Consider the following 25,068-nt stretch of genomic DNA (forward strand, 5'->3'; position numbering starts at 1 on the left):
GATTATTATGATATTTAAAGTTTAAATTTATCAAAAAGTTCTTATGTTTATGTTTTATCTTATGAGATTTGTATTATGCATGAGATTGTACTATCTTGACTTGATATGGTTGAAGTATTTCAAGATTGTCACTGAGAATGAAGTTTTATTATGAATTGACTTGAGTTTAAAGCATGGGTTATTAAGCCCTAAGCTTAAGTATTGAGATTTTAAGAAGATAATGCTCTTAAGTTTTGTTTGATGGTTTTATACAAAAATTTAAAGAAAGATAGATCTTTTGAACCTTAGCTAAGAGATGGCATCCATATTTATTTATTTTGATCATAATATAGAGAAAAGAGATGCATAACTGGTTTTCTTTATAAATCCTTATGATATTTTTAGTTGGGTCAGCTGGGGCTTGTCCAAGTGGCTCTTTAGTTAAAAGTAGAGGCTTGTCTGACTGTTTTCTATTGTGGATTCAAAGTGTTGGTTTTGAGATTTCCAAGTATTAAGAATTTTATTAAGATATTAATTCAGTTTTAGTGAAGACATTTATTCACTAGTTTCAAGATTTTGCATATCAAGTTTATCTTTACTATGATTTCTAAAGTTATTAGAGGGCTAAAAGGGTTAGATTGGGACTACTTATAGTCTTGAGCACCGTGTGACGTATAGGGTATTTTTTGGGGAATTATAAATTTGGTATCAGAGCCTAAGGTGTAGAGAGTCCTAGAGATTCAGACAAGCCACATTATGTAGAGTTTGAATCATGGGTGTAAAGCATGCCACATTTAAGAGCAAGAGGATATGAAATATGTTAGGAATCATCCTTTTTACTTCATGATTTAGCATGCTTACAACTGTCTCTATCTACTTTAACTCATTCTTTTCTATGACAAAATATGCCTCCTCGCCGAGCCAATGAATGTAGAAATGGTGACAAACCATCAATGCAAGCTAACCCTCTGAATGAGAATGAATCTCACGTTGAATTTTAAGCTTTATTTTTGGAATTTATTTCAGGCGTTAGCCCAAGCTGTGTTTTCCAATTTTCAAGAAAACCATTAGGCTGTAGTCCCATTTCAGTAGAATGGTGATCTAGCTGCAGCAAGAATTCATGAATTTATGAGAATGAATCCACTTGAGTTTTTTGGGTCCAAAGTTACAGAGGATGTACAACTCTACATTTGTGAGGGGAGAAAGATCACTCAAGTTATGCATATTACAAAGGAGGAAAGTATAGAGTTTGTATCCTATAGGTTGAAGGATATTACTTATAATTGGGTTGTTATATGGAAGGATGGTAGAGGTGAGACTGTAACTTCTATGAGTTGGTAGGTTTTTTAGGATACATTTTTGGATAGGTTCTTTTTGTGTGAGATGAGAAAAGCTAAGAGTGAGGAATTTATAAACCTGAGGTAGGGCTCGATAACAGTGAATAAATACTAGCTGAAGTTCACCTAGTTGTCTAAGTATGCTCCTGAGTTGATAGCTGGCCCTAGATTTAGTATAAGTAAGTTTGTCACTGGAGTGTCTCTGGTTTAGTAGTCAAAGATTGTAGGAATACCATGCTTATTAGGGATAGGGATTTTGCCAGGCTGATGACTAATACTCAACATATTGAGGCAGCAAAGTTGAAAGAGAGAGACAGAAAATAAGAAGGCTAAAACTGGATAGTTTAAGTTTGGTCAACCAAGGTCTGAAGGGGGAAATCATTCATAGTTTCAGGTTCAATCATCTATGCCAGCACCATCTTTGGCCAGTACCCTTATACCCAAGACCAAGTAGGAGTAGTGGGGCAGGACTTCTGTTTTTAGTTTTTAGAGTATTAAGGGTGGAAGGCCCAATTTTTCATCATGAGCGAAGTGTGGTAGAAACCATCCTGGTGAGTTTTTGATAGGAATGAGGGGTTCCTATGGATGTGGAAAGTTGGGTCATAAAATCAAAGTGTGTCCGTATACTATACAAGGAAGTGGGGATGTTCATCCCCAGTCTCAGGCTACTAGTGCACCACTTCTTCTAGGTTGCCTAGTCCTTCCTCAAGGCACATTATCCATTACCGGTGGTGGTCAGTGCCAGAAGCAGTTCTATGCTTTACCATTTCGATAGGAGCAGGAGAGTTTACTATATGTTGTTATTAGTATGATTTTTGACTTCCATTTTGATGTTTATGTGTTGCTAGACCCCGTATCATATCTTTCTTATGTGACTCCTTTAATTGCGACAAATTTTAGGATAGGTCCTGAAAAGATCTGTAAGACTTTCTTAGTTTCCATCCTAGTAGGTGAGTCAGTTTTTCCCAAATGAGTATAAAAAGTTTCTTATCACTGTCCTGCATAAGATCTTACTAGTAGACCTAATAGAGTTAGAAATGGTAGATTTCAATGTTATTTAAAGCATGGATTGGATCCATTCATCCTATGCATCAATAGATTATCGCACCCGTATGGTGAAGTTTCAGTTTCAGGGTGAAGCAATTTTTTAGTGGAAAGGTTGTACTAAATCTCCTAAGAATCATTTCATAAGGATAGAAAGTTGATATCCAAAGGGTTCATTTATTATTTAGTTCGAGTCAAAGACTCTAAGTTTGAAGCTCCAATAGTTTAGTTAGTCCATATAGTCAATGAATTTCCTAAGGTTTTTCTTGAAGATTTGCGCAGGGTATCTCTCGGTAAAGAAATAGAATATGGGATTGATTTTCACCTAGATACTCAGCCTATCTCCATCCCTCCATATCGTATACCTCTAGCTAAGCTTAAAGAGTTAAAAGAAAAGGTTAAAGACCTCTTAGATAAAGGTTTCATAAGGCCCAATGTTTCTCCATGGGTCACTTCAGTTTTTTTTGTGCATAACAAAGATGGCTCTCTCTGAATATGCATCGACTACCGCTAGTTTAACAAAGTCACAATCATGAGCAAATATCCTCTTTCTAGGGTTGATGACTTATTCGACTAGCTTCAGGGTGCATGTTATTTTTCTAAGATAGACCTCAGATCCAGCTAGCATCAACTTAAAGTAAGGGAGTGTAATATTCTAAAGATAGACTTCAAAACTTGTTAAAGTAACTTTGAATTCCTAGTCATTTCATTTGAGCTTACGAATGCCCCAACAGCCTTCATAAACTTAATGAATCGAGTGTTTAAGCAGTACATAGATATGTTCATCATAGTCTTCATGGATGACATCCTTGTCTATTCCCGTAGTGAGAATGACCATGCAGACAATCTCAAAGTTGTATTGAAAATTTTTAGAGATCATCCGTTGTTCACCAAATTCAATAAGTGTGAAATTTGGATAAGGTTAGTAGCTTTTCTTTGCCATATTATTTTCGGTGATGGCATTAGACTTGATCCTCAAAACACCAAATTCGTGAAAAACTGGCCTAGACTGTTAATGAATTAATTATTTTGATCATAATATAGATTAAAGAGATGCATATATGGTTTTCATTATAAACCCTTATGCTATTTTGAGTTGGGTCAACTGGGGCTTGTCCTAGCGGCTCTCTAGTTAGAAGTAGAGGCTTGTCTGACTATTTTCTATTGTGGATGCAAAGTGTTGGTTTTGAGATTTCCAAGTATTAAGAATTTCAGTATGATATTAATTCACTTTTAGTTAAGATATTTATTCACTAATTTTGAGACTTTTCATATCAAGTTTATCTTTATAATGTGTTCCAAAGTTGTTAGAGGGATAAAAGGGTTAGCTTGGGACTACTTGCAGTCTTGGGCTTCGTGTTACGTATAGGGTATTTTTCAAAGCATTAGGTGTAAACAGTCATAGGGAGTAAGACAAGCCACGTTACTTAGAGTCTTGATGATGGGAGTACAGCATGCCACATTTATGAGCAAGATTCTATGAAAAGTGGTAGGAATCATTCTCTTTCCTTTATGATCTATTGTGCTTACATTTGTCTCTATCTACTTTAACTCGTGCTATTATGTGACAAAATATGCCTCCTCAATAAGCCAATGAATGTAGAAATGGTGACCAAACACCAATGTAAGCTAACCCTCTGAATGAGAATGTGTCTCATGTTGAATTTTGGGCTGCCTTTCGGGTGTTGGCCCAAGCTGTGACTACCAATGTTCAGAGAAACCATCAAGATGTAGTCCCACTTTATAAGAATGGTGTTCTAGCTATAGTCAAAATTCGTTACTTTATGAGAATTAATCCACCTAAGTTCTTTAGGTCCAAAGTTGTCGAGTACCCATATCTCTACATTAATAAGGTGAGAAGGATTACTCAAGTTATGCATGTTACTAAGGAGAAGAGTGTACATTTGGCATCCCACAAATTTTATGAGTTGGAAGGTGTTTCACGAGTATATCTGGACTGGTTTATTTTGCATAAGATGAGAGAAGCTAAGAGTGAGGAATTCATGAACCTGAGGCAGGGATCGATGACAGTGAAAGATTATTACCTTAAGTTTACCCAGTTGTCTAAGTATGCTCCTGAGTTGATAGCTAACCCTAGATATAGTATGAGTAAGTTCATTACTAGAGTATCTGGTTTGGTAGTTAAAGAGTGTAGGACTGCCACGCTTATTAGTGATATAGATCTTGCCAGGATGATGACTCATGCTAAACAAATTGAGGCATGGAAGTTGAAAAAGATAGTGAGAAAATAAGAAGGCTAGAACCAAAAAGTTAAAGTATGGTCAACCAAGGTCTGGAGGGGGAAATAATTCATAGTTTCATGGTCACCCATCTATGCCAACACAATCTTCAGCCACTTCCCCTGTACCCAGGACCAAGCAGGAGCAGTAGGGCAGGACTTTAGTTTCTAGGTCTTAGATTAGTGTGGGTGGAAGGACAAATTTATCATCATATGTGAAGTGTTGTAGAAACCATCTTGGTTAGTGTTTGATAGGAATGAGGTTTTGCTATGGATGTGCAAAGTTGGTTCACAGAATCAAAGAGTGTTCATATGCTAAGAAATGAAGTAGGGATGTTCGTCCCCAGACTCAGGCTACTAGTGCATCACTTTCTACAGGTCGCTCAGACCCTTCCTAGGGTACATCATCCAGTACCAGTGGCAGTCAGCGCCATAACAGATTCTATGCTTTACCATCCTGACAGAAGCTGGAAAGTTCCCAAAATTTTGTTACTGGTATGCTTTGTCTCTTTCATTTTGATAGTTATGTGTTGTTATACCTCGGATCATATCTCTCTTATATGACTCCTTTGATTGCAAAAATTTTTGGGATAGGTCCTGAAAAACTCTCTAAGCCTTTCTTAGTTTCCACCCACTAGGTGAGTCAGTTGTTGCAAGACGAGTCTATATAAAAGTGTCCTATCACCGTCTTTCATAAGATGATACTGCCTACCTAATAGAATTAGAAATGGTAGATTTTGATGTTATTTTAGGCATGGATAGGCTCCATTCATCCTATGCATCAATATATAATCGCACCCGTGAGGTGAAGTTTCAGTTTCATGATAAGGTAGTTTTTGAGTGGGAAGGAAGTACTGAATCTCCCAAAAGTCAATTCATATCTTTTCTTAAGGATAGAAATTTTATATCTGAAGGGTTCATTTTTCATTTTTTAGTCAGTCTGTGTAGTCAATGAATTTCTAGAGGCTTTTCCCGAACATTTCCTTGGGGTACCTCTAATTGATCTTATTCCCAATACTTAGACCATCTCCACCCCTCTATATCGTATGGCTCTGGCCAAGCTTAAAGAGTTAAAAGAGAAGATCAAAGACCTTTTAGATAAAGGTTTCACAAGTCCAAGTGTTTCTGTATTAGGCATTCTAGTCTTTTTCATGCATAAGAAAGATAGTTCCCTCTGAATGTGCATCGACTCCCACCAGTTAAACAAAGTCATAATGAAGAACAAATATCATCTTCCTAGGATTGATGACTTATTCGACCTGCTTTAGGGGGCACATTATTTTTCTAAGATAGATCTCAGATCTACCTATCATTAGCTTAAAGTAAGGGGGTGTGATATTTGAAAGACAATATTCAGAACCCATTATGGTTAAATTGAATTGCTAGTCATGTCCTTTAGGCTAATGAATGCCCTACCAGCCTTCCTTGACTTGATGAATAGAGTGTTCAAGTTGTACCTATACATGTTTGTTATAGTTTTCATTGATGACATCCTTGTATATTCCCGTAGTGAGAATGACCATGCATACCATCTCAGAATCATATTACAAACTCTTAGATATTATTATTTGTTTGCTAAATTCAATAAGTGTTAATTTAGGACAAGGTCAAAAGCTTTTCTTAGCCACATTATTTTTGGTGATGGCATTAGAGTTGATCCTTAAAAGACCAAAATAGTAAGAAACTGGCCTAGACCTATCTCTCCATCAGACATCAAGAGTTTCTTATATTTGGATGGCTATTATCAATGGATTATTAAAGGGTTTTTATCTATTGCGTCCCCCCTATCTAGGTAGACTCAAAAGAAAGTTAAGTTTCAGTGGTCAGATTCCTGTGAGAAGAGTTTAAAGGAGTTGAAGACTTGACTCACTTCGGCCCTAGTTTTGGCACTACCTGATGGTACAGATAGATTTATTGTTTATTGTGTTTCTTCTAGAGTTGGTCTGTGTTGTGTTTTAATGAAAAGAGGTAAGGTCATAGCCCATGCCTCTAGACAACTTAAACCTCATGAAAAAAATATCCTTCCCATATCTTGAATTAGCTGCTATTGTATTTGCCTTGAAAATTTAGGGCCATTATCTTTATGGGGTGCATGTTGATGTGTTCATGGATCACAAAAGTTTATAGTATGTGTTTTTGCAAAAAGAGTTAAATCTTTATCAGAGTAGTTGGTTAGAATTGTTGAACGACAGTGATATGAGTGTTTTGTATCGCCCGGGTAAAGACAATATAGTGGCAGATGCCCTTAGTAGACTATCCATGGGTAGTATTACTCATGTTAAGAGTGAAAAGGAGAAGTTTATTTAGGAGGTTCATCAGTTGGCAAGATTAGTCGTTCGGTTGGTTGATTTAGATGAGGGTAGTATTTGGGTTTAGAATAGTTTAGAATCTTCTTTGGTTTCCAAAGTGAAGGAGAGGAAAGATAGGGATTCCATCTTACTTTAGTTGAAAAGTATATCAGAAGTTAGAAAGTAGAAGTTTTCTCCCAAGGAGGAGATGATGCATTGTGATACCAGGGTAGAGTATGCGTGCTGTGTGTTGATGGTTTGAAGTAGTGTATTTTGGTGAAAGTTCATGGGTATGGTACTCTATTCACCCAGGAGCCACTTAGATGTACCATGATTTGAAATCTATTAATGAAGTGGCATGAAGAGGGATATTGCTGAATTTGTAGCTAAGTGTGCTAATTGTTAATAGGTTAAGGTTGAGTAACAAAATCCTTATGGCACTATTTAAGAGTTTAGTATTCCCACTTGAAAGTGGGAAGAAGAGAAAATGGACTTTGTGATGGGGTTTCCCATTCACCTCGTCAGTATGATTTGATTTGTGTTATTATTTATAGAATGACCAAGTCAGCCCATTTCTTGCCAGTCCATACTTCCTTTTCAGCCAAAGATTATGCTAAGCTCAATATTAGGGAGTTGTTCAGGTTGTATGGAGTTCCTTTATTCATTATTTTAGATAGGGGTACTTAGTTCCTTTATTCATTATTTTAGATAGGGGTACTCAGTTTACCTCTCACTTTTGGAAAGCTTTTCATAAGGGATCTTAATTCAGCTTTTCATCCTCAGAAAGATGGTCAGGCAAAAAGGATCATTTAGACCCTAGAGGATATGTTTAGGGCGTGTGTTCTTGACTTTAAAGGATGTTTGGATAATCACTTTCCTTTGATTGAGTTTTCCTACAACAATAGTTATCATTCTAGTATCTAGATGGCTCCATTTGAGATTCTCTATGGGAGAAGGTGCAGATCACTTATTTATTGGTTTGAAGTGGGTGAGGCTACTTTAATAGGGCCAGATATAGTATTTGATTCTACGAAAAAAGTTCAGTTGATTAGAGAGAGGCTTAAGATAGCTCAGAGTCATCAAAAATCTTATGCAAATGTTAGGAGAAGTGATCTTGAGTTTGAGGTTGGTGACTTGGTTTATTTGAAGATTTCATCCATTAAAGGGGTAAAAAGATTTGGCAAAAAAGGAAAACTTAGACCCCGATACGTTGGCCCTTGTAGAATATTTAGTCATGTTTGGAAGGTAGCATATGAGCTTGAGTTGTCGACAAAATTTTCACCCATTCATCTTGAGTTTCATGTCTCCTTATTGAAGAAATGTATTGGTAATCCAATTTTTGTAGTTCCTTTGGAAAGCACTGAAATTCAGGATAGCCTTTCTTATGAAGTGATCCCATTTGAGATTCTTGATCACCAAATTCATAAGCTAAGGAACAAAGAAGTTCCATTGATCAAAGTTCTTTGGTAGAATCAGTCTGTTGAGGGTGCCACTTGGGAGGCAGAAGTAGATATGCAAACCAAGTATCCTTACCTTTTCTTTACAAGTCCAGATTCAAATTAAGGTAACCATTTTCCTCAGATTTTCTCTTTTCTATTCTTAATTCCAGCTCTATATAATTATCTTTATGTCATAATCTTGTATTTGAATCCGCCAAGTCAGGTAGTCATGTTTCTAGTAATGCAGGTTCAGTGCGTAATCCCAGTTCCTCAATATTCTCAGTTTAAGCAACCTCATTTGAAGACGAATTTTACCAAGGGGGAGATATTGTAATACCCCTTATTAGACTTAGCCTAGTTCAGCCCCTAGTGCTTTCATAAGAGGCTTAAAGCTTGAAAATTTAACTAAGTGTTGAAGACAACCATATTTTGACTTCTTAACTTTGAATATTTTAAGTTGACCTTTTGTGATTTGAGATGATGGGTTTTTAGTTTATTCATGTTCAGGGGTGTAAGGAGCATGTCTCGGGGAAGTTTCAGAATTTTTAGATGAGGTTTGGGTTGTGTTTGGATTTCAATTCCAGCAGCTTAGTGCTATTCCACTGCGTCCTACCGAGAATAGCGATAGGCATGCCATCGCATCATGCCAAGGCCAAAAATGGCATTCCAGTTGCTACTTTAATCTCTAGAAGGGAAATTTAGTCATTTACCCTCACCCCAAGTTATAAAAATAGAAGATTAGATGTCAGTTTAAGCATTATACACTCATTCTTTATCAAATATCTCTCCAAGGAACCATAACCTAATTTCAAGAATTCAAAAACTCCATTACATCCTCTTAAATATAATCAAGAATTCAAGGCTTCTAATCTAAGAAATTCAAGAACAACCTTCAAGAACATCTTTAAGAGGTCAAAGACAAGCTTCTACATCAAATTAAGCCTAATAAGGTATGTAGGGTTATAACAAGGGTATCCTTTAAACCTTGTGCCCAAATTTCATAATTTGTTTTAGAATTTATTTACTTGTTTTGAAGTAGGGTTCATACCCAAATTTCTATATCCTTGAATCATGTGATTATTGTGAGTTAAAGTTTAAATTTATCAAGAAGTGCTTATGTTTATGTTTTATCTTATGAGATTTCTATTATGCATGAGATTGAACTATCTTGACTTGATATTGTTGAAGTAATTCAAGATGGTTATTGAGCATGAAGTTTTGTTATTAATTGAGTTGAGTTTAAATCTTGGGATACTAAGTCTTAAATTTAAGTATTGGGATTTCAAGAAAATCACGCTTGTAAGTTTAATTTGATGGCTGTATACCAAAATTTAAAGAAAGATGGATTTTTTTATCCTCAACTAAGAGATGGAATCCATATTTATTTATTTTAATCATAATTTAGAGCAAAGAGATGCATAACTGGTTTTTATTATCAACTTTTATGCTCTTTTGAGGTGGATTTCCTAAACAGAGAGGAAATAAGTAATATAGGAGTAGTATTTAGCATCGAGTTGGGTATGATTTCAAGGTATCATGCACCAGAACTATGAGTCAACATAGGTTTAACTTATTCCTAATATGGATGAATTACAGATAGTGATTACTTAGCTCAGGTCCTACTCCGTGGCAAGAGTAGGATGACTCTCCCACACTATGATCTTTTTGCTAATGGGAATAAGATGTTGGACTCCATGATAGCTCACATGGTTTATGTCGGTTAGAAGAACCTCCTAATAGAAAAAGTAAAAGTAAAGATTTTAGAACTAACTGTTCTGACTCATAAGATTTATATAGGATACTTGTTTATTCAAGATTTATGATTGTTAGTTTTCAGTTTTATTCAAGCTCAAGATGAGTTATTTATACTTTTCATGCATTATTTAAAACATATTTATGAATATTGTGTACCATTTTACTTATGCATTCACCCCCACATATTCTGTATATTTACATAGTACTGATCCACATATATGTCTATATGGACCCATTCTATCAGATTTGTTATTGTTGGAGTAATTTTGTCATTTGATTTATTTTGCAGTGGGTCAGCTGGGGCTTGTCCCAGTGGCTCTCTAGTTAGAATTAGAGGCTTTTCTGACTATTTTCTATTATGGATTGAAAGTGTTGGTTTTGATATTTCCAAGTATTAAAAATTTTAGTAAGATATTAATTCAATTCCAGTGAATACATTTATCCAGCAATTTTGAGATTTTACATATCAAGTTTATCTTTACTATGAGTTCCAAAGTTGTCAGAGGGATAAAAGGGTTAGCTTTGGAATACTTGTAGTCTTGAGCACCATGTGACGTCTAGAGTGTTTTTCGAGGCTTTGCACAGGTGCTGCTTGGTAGGTAACCCAATTTAAGGTATGTTTTATTTTTAGTATTTTTAGTTTTTAGTTTACTAATTTTTTTTGTTGAGTCACAGGTTGATGGGAAGTCTGAGTATCGAAAAACATGAACTAAGGAGCACAGCAAAGACTAAGTGTGGGGTCCCCGAACCCTCTTGATGGATAAAGATAGGACTAGCTAGGACTAGAGGCCTTAGGGAGTATTTCTATCTCTACTTTTAAAATGTATACTTTGTGGAAAAAGTAGATTTTTAAGTGTGAGGTGGGGAAATTCCCATTTTTAGGGGTAATTTTAAAAGTTTTTAGTGTTAGGAATAGGTAAGATGTTTTTGTTGGTGCTATATTTGACTGCATGATGCAAGTGTTTTGGTTGTAAAAATCATGTTAATTTTGTGCATTGGTACCTTTTAGACTCCTAGGTTCATGATTTAAACTCCTATAATTGTTGGCTTAGTGTTGAATTCATGTGATTATTTGATTAAGAGTCTATGATGATCCTACTTGTGTTGAGCATGTGGCATGTGTGATGTGAGGTATTTGTATTCTTTGTTGTATGTGATGTTTAGAACTTATCTAGTGTGTGTGCAAAGTAAAATAAAGATTGTGGGTTTAGGAGATGATATATGCATTTCTTTGATAGCTATGTTTATACCCTTTTCCTGACCTACCTTTGTGCATAATCCTAGTAATCCGCATTGAGCCTTTAGCTTATTTATTTGAAAGCCTTGTATATAGCCTACTCCACGTCGTTGACTGACCTTAATTTGATCAGAAAGCTTCTAATCACTTTAGGGTAAAATAAATAGAGTGAGGAGTTGGAAATTTAAGTAGGATAAAGGTGAAATTGAATCGCCAAAGTGATAGCTATTGGTGTGTAAAAATGCTATGTGTTGTAGTTGGGAGTTGAGTACTTAAAGAATAAAAATTAGTTCAAATTTAATAAGTTGTACATTGATAATAATCCCACCATAGTGTTTATGAATGAGCTTAATGAGATGGGGATAAAAATAAAATAATGGGGTAGCGAAAAGTGGTGTAATTTGGATGTGAGAGGTGATCTGAATGACGTGTGTGATGTATTAAAGCGCTTAGGAAAGATTGCCACTATTTTTGAAAAATTGTTTCCTACCCATTGCCTAGCTTAAATTACAACAATTAAAGACCTATTTGATCCAAAGCTTCATCATTATGATATTAGTGGAGTACTACACTAAGGGCAAGCTTATGGTTCATCATTTGTAACTTGTAAATTCTTTGTTAGAGTGAGCGTAATCTGATTCTTGTACCCATTGTGTTATAAATTATATTATTGTAAGTGATTATAGGTAACTCTCTTGTTGGAGGGGATATGTTTAATTATTTTTGGGTTATTTATATTTTGTCTTAGATTGAGCAATATGAATAAGTTTGCCACTTGGTGAGTCAATTCTTGAGCCCAGGATGTCTTGGAGTAGTGTTCTTGAACTTTTAATTGTGTACAACATGCTTAGTGTAGAAACTTGCATTCTTGGTAGTCATTGTGGTACTAGTTTCTAAATAAGAATCTAAGTTCTTAAGTATGTGATTACAATGTTTAAAGGTGTTCAAAAAAAAGTTTGGAATCAAATTGATCATTTATAGTCTAGAGGAGAAAAGTAGTGTTACTAGCTTTAGCTAGGTGTTGCTCTAGTTTACCTCAATGGTTTCTAATGTGTTTAATGAGTTAATAATGGTTTGAATATGTAAGTATGTGTGTAAAAACTTGCTTATAGTGTTCAAAGTTTAATTGTAACAAGTTAAGAGTCAAACAATAAATGAAAGATTAAGAGGAGCAAAACTAGTTCTTATCTTGAGTTTTTAATTTGTTGTTCTTGATAGTGTAGTTGTTTTGAGATCTAATCCATGGTTTTTGATTTTTTGGAATTCTTGTTGATTTAATATTATATGATTTATAATGATTCATAATATTCAATACAAGTGGAAACAACACTACAAGGCTTAGGATGGAAGGAGAAAGGCTTGAGACTAGTTTAGACACAACAATGGACAATTTCAGTATGCCCAGGCTATATAGGGGCGGGGCCTCCTTCACTCCATGGGACTAAGGCCCATGACACCCAATTTAGAGAGGTGTGTTAGAGCCCGTGGAGACCCCTTAAGAGCATTGGACTAGAGCCCACGGTGCCTCCTTTAGAGCAGTAGGCTAGAGCCTGCGACACCCTCTTTATTCCCACACGGCCAATTTCCCTCCACTATGAATAGAACACTTACACACTTTGTAAAATACTTTTGGACATCCTAGAACTTGGAGAGGGGATTCTCAACACTTATTTTAGAGTTTTTTTGCCTAGCTTTTTTAATGGATTATACCATATATTTAATTACTTTTATTATGATTATGTATATTAGTGGCTAAACGCCCCCTTTCTGGGGTTAAGGCTAAGAACATGTTTACTTTCATTTTGAATTAAGTTTGTTTGGATTGATTATCATATTTGATTGTTTGTTTATCCATGTTTTAACTATTTTAAGGAATCACTACCCTTAGAGTACATATATTGTCAAGCTTGTGAACTCGGTGGGTGGAATAGGAAGATAGAACATAGGGATAAATAGAGTAAGGTTCTTATTCTTTTATAAAATAAGAAATTTTAATTAGTATCTAGGATAGGTTTATACCTAGAAGCCTCGCTTGGTTCATATTTAGGATGATAGATTTATGTATCTAATTGGATTATTACATCCCTTCAATGATGTAGTTATAATGTCCAATTTAGGTAGATGATTAAAGGTCGGGAAAGAATGATTAGGTGATAAACCCTAAGAATCAACAAACAAGATAAGTAATCTAATGAATGAAGTTCAATGGCATTATGTAATTGTTCGTACTGCTTTAACCCTGGATTTTCATCAAGTGATTGTCTAAAAGTCTTTAGTTTTACACACTATTTACTTTACATTTAGTTTATAACTTTCACAACACTTTTGATTATATTTGCACTGATTAATCTACGTTGTTAAACATAGAATTTGATAGTTTCTTAACACAAGTCTTTGAGGAATTGATATTCGGCTTTATTAAGGCCACTTTATTACATGGTGAGACCACGTAAACTTGCATGTGCACTTGGGCGCAACAACTCCCTTTGACCCTAAGCTTGAAATAACTCTTAAGAAGATGAATGCACAGAGAAGAAGCAACAAGGCTAAAACAGCTTACTAAGGCTTGGGTCGAATCCCAATAATTAGAATGCCCTTGACAATGCAAGAATTGTTGGTGATGAAATCAATGAGAAAAATATAGACAATGTTGATATTGTAGCTAATCCACATCAACACAAAAGAGCTAGGGGAAAAAAGAAAAGATTAATTGTTCATTATGGTATAAACGATGAAGATAACCTAGATTTGGATAGAATTGGATCTATTGGAGCCATCATCTCTCCACTACTAGCTTATAGATCCAAGTTCAATATCACTAGCACCATGATTTAATTACTAAATCTGAAAGGATTTTTTTAAAGTGCTTATGGAGATGATCCAGACCTTCATTTGATGAACTTTGTTGGGATGTAAAAGTCATATAAGCTACCCGGAGTCAGCTATAATGCTATTCGATTGCAGTTTTTCCCTTTCTATTATATAGGCAGGCAACCTTATGGTTAAATTAGCTTCCTCACGACTCCATCACTAATTAGAGAGAGTTAAAGACTAATTTCCTAGAAAAGACTTTTCCACCCTCTAAAATGTCACAACTTAGGGATGGGATTAAGAACTTAAGGCAACTGCTAGAGAAGCATTGTATAAACCATAGTTGTGTTTCAAAAAGAAGCTAAAATAATTTCCCAATGGGATGAGTATTTTATTGAGATATTTTACAAGTCCTTGAATTCTGTGTCCCGATTAATAATTGATATTATCACAGGAAGATCATTTATGTCATGGATTATATTGATACAATAACAATATTGGATAAAGTTACTAAAACCAATAAGGCTTGGCATAGTAGGAATGTTGAATCTATAAGTGGTGGTCATTTTGTAGGTATGGAAGCTAAGAAATGCTATAAGAAGGAAGAGTGAGATTAGTACATAGAGCATATAAAAACAAAAAATAGTCTTACTCACCAAACATATGCATATAAGTGGTTCTGAAAAGGTGAATATTATTGGTTCATAAAATAAAATAGTAAGACATGAGGGGCTTAATTTAATTTTAAAGTAAAGGAAAAATATCAGGGGGTTCGTACCAACACTCAAGGAAACTAAAGTTGAAATAATTAGAAGAATAACTATTCTGAAGGGTCAAATCTATCAACTTTGGTGTTAAAGATATAAAGAGTGACAAATATAATATTATTAAACTACTCACACTCCACTTCCATAAAGTAGCTTGAGTATCAAATAGCAACCTAAAATAAAAAAAATGGTACATTACCAAGTGACATTGTCCAGAATCTGACAAATAATGGCCAGAGCATAGTATTCACAACTAGAAGTGGGAGTGTATTACCAAAATTAGTACCTATTATTGATGAATAGGTATAATATTGAACCTCTGCTTTAGAAATTCTAATTAAGGATAATGTTGAACAAGAAATTTCAACTAACTCTTAAAAGTCAGATATTGTTAATGATATTCATATAGGTGCAGAGAAATATAAGTTGAAGAGGGAATTTTTGGTGTTAAAGAGAAAGAAATGAGGGTCAAAGCCTTCGTTCTCCAATTCTTAGACCCTCATCTCCTTTTTTGCAAAGATTAAAGATGAATATGGAAGATGTAAAATTTTCTAAGTTTATTTTATGCTCAAGTAGTTGTTGGTAAATATTGCATTGGAAGATACACTTGAGAAAATATTAGGATATGCTACATTTATGACAAACTTGGTAAATGAGAAGAGGATTGTTGACTATCATACAACTTACAACTTGCACCATTGTAGTGCTATTGAATCACACTCATTGCTTCAAATGCAGAAAGATCCGGGTGCCTTCACTATTCCATGAACTATAGAAGCATTCAACTTTGCTAAGATGTAGGGTGACCATGGTGCTAACATTAATATGATGTCACTTTTTATTTATAGATAGTTGGGCTACAGAGCATCCAAAATAATAATAATGTGACTATTGAAGGTTGACTAGTCGATAAAGAGACATATGGGGATCTTATGTGATGTGTTAGCAAAGGTGGAGAATTTTATTTTTTCTAATGAATTTGTATTATTGGATCACAAAATGGATTTTGAAGTTCCCACAATCTTATGAAGACCGTTCATAGCATAGAATGAGCTTTGGTTTATATAGAGAGAATCAAAATCAAGTTAAAATTGAAAAAATAAAGAAGTTGTATTCAATGTAAGCTAGTTCATGACAAAACACAAAAGATATGAGTATTGAATCTATGATTTATATTGTTGATGATAGGATATTTGAGATACCTAGAAAGAGAGGTTTTGGATTGAAACTTTAGTTGCAATTATGATAAATATTAAAGGTGATGACACAGAAGATTATGATGAGACAATGAAGTCCTTGGTAGAGATGAAGTCTATTATTGTTCCCCAAAAGTTGGAATTGGACTTAAAGAATGGAAAACTCTTCCATCTAAGCTTTCAATCGAAGTACCACTAGTCTTAGAGATGAAAGTTTTGTTGACTCACCTCCGCTATCTATTCTTGGTTATGAATAATACATTTCCTATTATTATGGTGGCTGACTTAGTTGAGTGGCATGTTGAGGCACTTGTGAAAGCTTTGTGGTGATTTAAAATATAAATTTGGTGTACCTTTGATGATATCATTAGTATCCCTCTAGGGATATGTACTCATAAAATTTAGTTGGAGAAAGACTTTATTCCAAGTATAAAACATCACCATAGATTTAACCCACCAATGCAAGGGTTGGTAAAGAAAGATATTACCAAGCGGTTAGATGCAGAGGTAGTGTATTTTATTTTAGACAACAAAAGGATAAGTATGGTGTAGTGTGTTCCTAAGAAAAAAGGTATGATTGTGGTGCCACATGAGCAAAATAACATAATCCCACTTAGTCCAATCACAGGCAAGATAGTATGCATAAATTAAAGGAAATTAAACTCTTGAAAACTTAGTGATCATTTTCTAATGCCATTTATTGGCCAAATATTTGACAGGATCACAGGCAAAGGTTGGTACTATTTCCTTGATGGGTAATCTGGGTACAACCATATTAAATTTACTAATTTATGGTACATTTTTCTTCAAGCATATGCCATTTTGGTTGTGTAATGCACCTTCTACATTTTAAAGATATATTATGTTGATCTTTTTTTGATATATTAGAGGACACCATGAAAGTTTTCAAGGATGATTTTCTTTGGTTGGTGATTCATTTGAAGAGTGCTTAGCCATCCTTGGGAAAGTTCTTCATCAATGTGAAAGTACAAGTCTTGTTTTTAACTAGGATAAATTCCACTTTATGGTTGGGCAATAAAATATTAGAAAAGAGGATCATGGTTGATTGAGATAAAATAGAAAGCATGTCAATATGCCTCCATCAATATCTTTAAAGAGGTTTCAATTTTCTTGGTCATGTGGAATTTTAAAGAAGATTCATCAAAGATTTCTTCAAAATTGTCAATCCTTTATGTAAGTTGTTATAGAAGAAAATGAAATTCATATTTGATAATGTCGATTTGAAGGAATTTGAAATCCTTAAAAATAAGCTAACTTTGGCTCCAATTATTATTTCTCTAAATTGGTCAAAGTCTTTTGAGGTAATGTGTGACACATGTAGTGTGGCGTTTAAAGTTGGATTGGGCCAAAAGTAGGAGAAGCATTTTCACCCAATCCGTTAAGCTATAAAGGCATCGAATATAGCACAAAAGGATTATAATATGACCCAAGATTTTCTTATGGTTGTGTATGAATTTGAGAAATTCTAGGCATACTTACTTGGCACAAGAGTTGTGGTGAACAATGACCTATAGCCCCGAGATACCTTATGGCAAAGAAAAATACAAAACTAAGACTAATAAGATGGATGCTCTTTCTGTAAGAGTTTGATCAGAAATTTAAGGACCATAGAGGTTGTGATAATAAAGTGGCTTACCACTTCTCTCAATGTGATGAAGAGATATGATCAAAAGATGATTTAGAGATTGAAGTCTCCTTTCTATATGAGTAGGTACTAGCTGTATCCTATGACCTTATTCCTTGGCTTGCTAATTTTTCTTACTAAGATAGCGGTATGATGCCAAAAAACTTGAACATTCAAAATAGGAAAAAACTTCTCCATGATGTAAGTATTTCTAGGATGAGCCATATCTTTTCTGGCTGTATGTTCATAGGTTGATAAGAAGATGGTCCCAATAGTTGAGTTGTTGAGAATAATAGATGCATGTCGCTTATCTCCTGTGGGGGATATCATGGAGGTGCATATATGTCTTATAAAATACAAAGATGTGGTTGCTACTAGCCCATAATCTAGTACATGACCATTATTTCATGAAGATATAACACCAATACATAAGGTAGAAAACTATTCCTTGAATGCATGAGTTGCCCATAACCCTTGTCCTTAAGACTGAATTATTTAATGTTTGGGGCATAGATGTTATGGTACTTTCATGAGTTTATATGGCCAGAAATACATATTGGTTGTGGTGGAATATATCTCAAAGTAAGGGAAGGCTATAACACTTTTAATCAATAAGGGGAAGTGGGTGACTGCATTCCTAGAAAGGAACATCTTCTCAAAGTTTATACTCCAAGATAAATAGTCAATGAAGAGGGTTTGCGCTATTGTAGCACAGTGTTTCATGGTTCGCTAGAAAACTTTAGAGTTAAGAAACACAATATGGCTACCCTATATCATCCACAAACCATTAGTCAAGTGGATGTGTCAAACTAGGAAATAAAAATCATTCATTCCTAAACAGTGAATAACAACTGAACAGGCTGGTCTTATAAGCTTGATGTTGTTCTATGGGCATATAGTATAGAATTTAAGACACTAATTGGGATGTCACCTTACTATCTAGTTTTTTGAAATGCATATCCCTTGCAGTTAATCTTAAACATAAAGCCTTATAGGTTCTCAAGAAGCTTAGACTGAGTTAGAGTGATGCTTGAGCGAATAAATAAAATGGATGAGTTTTGGCTGAGAGAATATAAGAAGGTATCCATCTATAAATAAAATATAAATATGTACCTAGTTTGAGGACTGAAAAAAAAGAGTTTAGTTCAGGGGACTTTGTAATGTTGTCAATTCAAAGATCTAGTTATTTCCAAGTGAATTCTAATCCAAAAGGTTTGATCTATTTATATTGATATTAGTGTTCCTTTTTAGGAGTTTTTGAGCTAGAAAATCAATAAAGGGAAAATTTCAAAGTGAATGGGCAGTATGTGAATAGTAATTTAGAGTACTTGATGAGGTAAAACTAATATAAATAGTCTACCTTGATGAAGTCTAGTAATCAAGGTACCTAAATTATGTCATGATGTTAAATTAGGTGTTACTGAAAGGAAACCAATGATTATTGTTGTAAGTATGGTTTTCCATTGAGCTTTATGTTTTGGATGTGGTTAATGTGTGCATTGAAAAGTACGGGTATAGGCCTTGAGACGGAGAAAGTGATTATTACTCACTAGATAGGAGCAATGGATAATTTGCTAGTCTGTCGGCCAAATGATGGCCCAACAATACAACCATAACTCCTAACCCCCAAAACGTTTGGACTCTATGTAAGGTTAATGGGTAAAGCCACAAATCGCCGAGCACATGACGGTTTCATCACCTTTATTATTTCTTATAAAGCAAATTGGCATACATTCTTGATAAGGATGATGGGAAATACTATGAACCATCACTCATGTGATGGGGCATCACCTCAAACATCTCTTATTCAACAAAAAAAATAACATTTTGATTAAGGTTGATTGTGCCCATGATGATCACTGTCGAGAATGTGATGAACTGTGTGACCTATAAATGGACCTAGAAAGTATTTTTTTCTTTTCAAAACTGACCCAACCTTTTCTCAATCACCTTTTAACCCATGGTCCACCTAACTAATCATATTCTAAGACAAACCCAAACCATAAATTAACCCGATCCAACAAAAATACAAACTAATTCAAACACTAGAGAATTAAGAGGAACTATTTTAAATGGTTTACTTTTTTTCTTCCCTTCAAATATCCATTACTCTATGATAAAAAAAATGTCTTCTTCCAACTACCATCATCTACTCCACAAAAGACCATCACCTATTTAAATTCCCATCATATATATTATGAATTTGGTATTTGGTTTCTTAGATTGGGAGTTCATGGTGAGTGAGTTCATTCAATGACTTAGAGGGCTCCAACGAGTCTCAACATCATCTCACAATAAAGAGAGCCAAACATAATTCATTGAATTCTACAATTGAAATTCTAGTTAAAATTACGTTTCCCACCAACTAAAATTTAAGCTATGGATGCTTTATGAGAGAGTGAGGTTTGAGTAACCCTATTGAGAGTGGCACTGATACCACTAAGAGACCAAAGGAGGGCCATGAGCCTATGATGGGTGATGTAACTAAAAGAAAAAATTTAGGATTTTGAGGCTGTATTAGATGGTAAGTGAAAGGACTGGATAAATATTTTAAAGATGGCCTTTTGATAATGGGAAAAAGTAACATAAACAGACTAATTATTAATAAAGATAGGATTGTCTCATCAGATATTCTAGAGTACCTTGAAAATGAATACTGGTTCAATCACTATGGATTGTTGTGGATAAGTACAACACCATGGCAAGACTACCCTATGGTTTGAGAATTTTATGCACACTATAAGAAGTGCCAAAAACCAATAGATTTTCCAACTCTGAATATAGTTTAAGTCCATGGAATTTTAATTTATATATCTGATCGAATAATTAATCAATTTCTATATGGGCCTAATTTTGTTTCACCAGATAAGACTCTAGATTTTGATTGCAGAAGGCGTGATAGGTATAATTTGCATTTGTGGTTGACACAAGTTTTGATTGATAGTCAACCAACGTGTTTGATAGATAAGAAACAAAATATCTTTTAAGGCAATTTTAAACTTCATAACTATGTTTTGGTGGGCAGTGGTGCAATTTTTCTTGAGTTTTACCTAAGGGGACAGTCAATTAATTAATGATATAACGATCATGATGGATAGTTTGATGTCTAGTTTCAAGCTGAACTTTTGTATCATTATAGCAGATAAAGAGAAGATTTAAGAAACAAAGCCTTCTACCTATTTACCATTCACATGCCTTGTGATGTAGTTATGTGAAGAGTCCAAAGTTCTAGTATTGGTCAGGATAGATAATTAGGTAATCACATTGAACAAGCAAGATATTGAAAATTATTAAACTGAGATAAAAAATTAGTTACAAGTGCACAAGCCTCTAGTTTTTGGTTTTAGTAGTCAGACTACGAGGGAGCCTATTTTTTCTATAGAGGCATCAAGAGGGACTACGTGTATGGATTTATACCTTACATAACTATTGACTACTACCTTCACACCCTTTACTTTTTATGCTCCTAGCGCTCCTCTATTAAATAATTCATCCAATACTACATCTACTCCAGGCCCAAACTCACTCTATATATGTGCTCTATAGAATTTTGTGAGATGGATTAAGTTATTTGGAAGATTTAAAAGTCACTTAAAGCTATTTATAGAGCTTCTGGGAATATTTATATATCATGTCATTCCTATTTAAATTTTACCATATGAGAGGAGAGGATAATTAGGAGTCTAAAGGCTTTGATCATGCCTGACTTGGCTATGTTTGTTGTGAAATTAACAAAGGCCCATGCTGACATAACTAAGTTATAAAATAGAACAACCCAAGCATTCCTTATTCTACCATTAAGGAGTCAGAAGAGAAGTATCGTACTATTGACTTGTTAGATAGACCTTCAAAATCCATAGAAAAGATGGAACCCAAAGAAGGAGAAAATCCAAAGAAACCAAAGAAAGGGAAAAGAATAAAATAAGGAAAGAATTCAAGAAAACACATAAGTTTTCAATAGAAGTAACAGATAAAGATAAAGAAGAAAATAGGGCCTGATTTGTTGGAGCCTCATTTAGAATGACAAGTCAACAACTTGTTCGACGGTATAAATATGAATATGGATTCTTCCACTCTACCATCTATTACTTCTTATGATACTTTCAATGCTTTAGTTACCACTAGCACCATAATTTATAATTTTTGGTTGTATTTGTAGCCCAATTTATTTTTCCAGAACCACTTGCCTAGGACATCACAAGTAGGTCCCACCTCTAGCACTTTAGTTTCTTACTATGAATTTGAGACTTTGGTAGGGGTTTGCGTACTTTTGTATCTGTCTCATCACCTAAGGATTTTTATTATCATGTTTTCCCTTGTGTGTGCTATCTAGTAGATCTAGCATTGTAACAGCCTTGATTTTTTTCCTTAAAAATTTCTTGAGTTTGGATCTTACTACTCAGGCTACGACTCACCTAATGAGTCATAAGGTTTCCTTATGGGTCGCAGAGCTTGATTCATAGGGTGACAAGTAAAGGTTTTTCATGTTTTTATTGTGACTATGATTGGAATGTCATGAGTCGTAATGACTCTTATGGGTCGTATGATGCTTTTCATCATGAAACCAGAGTAGGTGCCCAATGTCACTATTATGATAACTACTTGGGCCCTACTAGTCGTAAGGTCCGTGTATAAGTTGTAGGGTATGACTTATAGGTTAAACAGTTAGGAGACCCATGTCTCTGCCCAGACTATGAGTCATGGCAATGAATCATAACCATACATCACGAGTTGTGATATGACTCATAGTTACTGGCAATGGTTTTTCCTGTGTTTTAATTGGGGCCACTTTGATCATTTTTCTCATTCCCCAATTATGACCCACAACTTAAAAACACTTTAGGGTCTTATTATCACTCTAAAAGAAATTAAAATACATGTCTCTTCTCTTAAATCCCTCAAATCAAGAACAAGGCCAGGGTTTCTCAAGGTTGATCATCTAGGGATCAGAGGTTGATTTTCCTTCATAATTCCTAATACTTTTAGGCATGTATCTCTTCTCTAAATTAATTTTTATACATAGAATATATTTAATTGTTATTAATGTGATTCTAATGGTTGGATTTTGAATGTAATTTTAGGGATTTGGAATGCCTATTATATGAATTGATCTCCTATAGTCTTGAATTAGTTATTCATGCTTCATCTTATGGTTTTTGAATGTAAATATGTGCATGGGTGTGACAATTTAAAAGGGTAACATGGGTTTCCCCAATTTTATAGTTTAATGGTTTTGGAATTGGCTTTAACCTTATCCCAACTTGTGAAATTGGTTTTTAAACATGGATATATACATAAATAAAAAAGCATCATTAGGTAAGATGATAAATACGTTAAATGGAATTGGTTTTCGTATGGCAATAAATGGAATTGGCTTGCAATCTTAACTTTATTAGGTAAGATGACACAAACGTTAAATGCCTAATTAAAGGACTCCTTCATTAATGGATGAGAATGTGTGCAAATGATTTTAATTTGGGCTTAACAAGGGTTATGTTTCTCGTCGTAGATGTTTTAAGACCCCAAAAAATCCTAAGCTTGATTCACTCCTGTAAAAGCTAGTAAGGGGTCCCAGACTTAGAAAATAATTCAGCTAAGTATTCATACTTGGAGTTATTTTAGCCTTCATAAGTTGGAAATCCTTTTTCCAGACCCTTATGACTTCCAAATATAGATTTTTAGGTTGATTTATGATTAGGAATGTAAGTAGTTATTCTCGGACAAGTTTCAGATTTTTTGGACTTCATTTGAAACATATTTGAAAGCTCAAACCAGTGGATCGACATGATCTCGACGATCCACATCGCCCATCGCGTTGATGAGTATTTTTTCCCAACTCCCAATGCAAATTCCGGTGAACTAATGCGGACTCAAAGCAAACTCGACGCGGCGCATTGGCTATCACATCGATGCCAATGATGTGGCGCGTCGGTCTACGCGTCGCTAAATCAATTTTTAGTCATTAACAAGACACATCCTTAGGGGTAATTTGGTCTTTTCCCACCATATGTCATACCCCAAAACACGAAATTAAGCCCCTTTAGAGGAAAAATCCATTCATCTTTCTCAAAAATTCTCAAGAAGCAAACCCTAGGGTCTCTAATTCAAGATTCATCCTTCAAGAACACTCCATCATTCTTCGCAAATTTGAATACGAAGGTATGTGAAGTGTTCATCCAAGGGTTTTCTTCACCCTTGGAGTTTAGGAAACTCTTTCTAAATACAAGTTAATTGATTTCATGGATTTCATGTTGGATCTTGAATGTATTAATGATTATGATGTTAATGGTGATCTAATTCCATGATTTTTCCCAAGTTTCATGCAAACTAGTTTAATTGTGAATTGAATTTGTGAACTATATGGAAAACTCTTGAATTGTAAGTTGAATGTAGAATCCATGATATTACCACATGTTTATTGATATGTGAAATACCCATGCTCCCCAAGTTTTTGTCAAAATGCTTATGTGATTAAACTAGTCCAAGTATAAAATGTTATTATGTGATTTCAATCATGCACACGCTCATGTATAACAAGTGTTTGGCCAAAGATGTCTAAGTGAATGTATTATTAGCAAGCTAGTACCATGATGCTACTAAAGTCATGTAGTGATTTACTTTTTATTCTATCGAGTCTTGGGGGTATTTAATACCTAAAAATTTAGCTGCTTACCTTGAACTAGTGTCAGTTACAGAACAATCTCTGTTATGTCACGATCAGTAGTACTCTAAGTCTGTTACAGAACTCAAGAAAAACTCAATAAACTCAGTATCAGTCCAGTCCAGTTCAGTATCCAGTTCAAACTTTAGTAAATTCAGTTGGTTAACAGAATTCAGTAGTATTCCATTAGTCAATGGAACTCAGTAAGCTCAGTTCAGTTTAGTTAGATAGTATAATCAGTAACAGTTTAGTCAAGCCTAGTATGGAATAGGAATCAGTTCAGTGTCTATTCAGTTGGGAGTAGGATTCAGCACCGAGCGAACCCAGGGATCAGGGCATTCCTGTCAGCAGAGGGTTTGACCCTTTGTAACAATCCTTACATTACAAAACTACATAACCAGCGTATGTTGAGATATTTTCCTGCCAGACTAGGGTTGATACATCTCATACGAGTTTTCCTGCCAGTGAGGGTTGAAGAAAGAGCTTCCTGTCAGAGAGGGTTAGCTCATAGTTGTCTTCACCCGTTGCATGGTACTGACACCATTCTAACTGGGGTTACAGGTTGGACCCCAATCTATTCATAAAGGGGTATGCCGGTTAGATGATTACCTCTTACAGTCTCAGTTTCAGTTCCAGTCTCAGTATTGAACTCAGTTTAGTTATATAGAAT

The sequence above is a fragment of the Capsicum annuum genome, chromosome 12, assembly GCF_002878395.1.
Source record: "Capsicum annuum cultivar UCD-10X-F1 chromosome 12, UCD10Xv1.1, whole genome shotgun sequence".
NCBI lineage: Eukaryota > Viridiplantae > Streptophyta > Magnoliopsida > Solanales > Solanaceae > Capsicum > Capsicum annuum.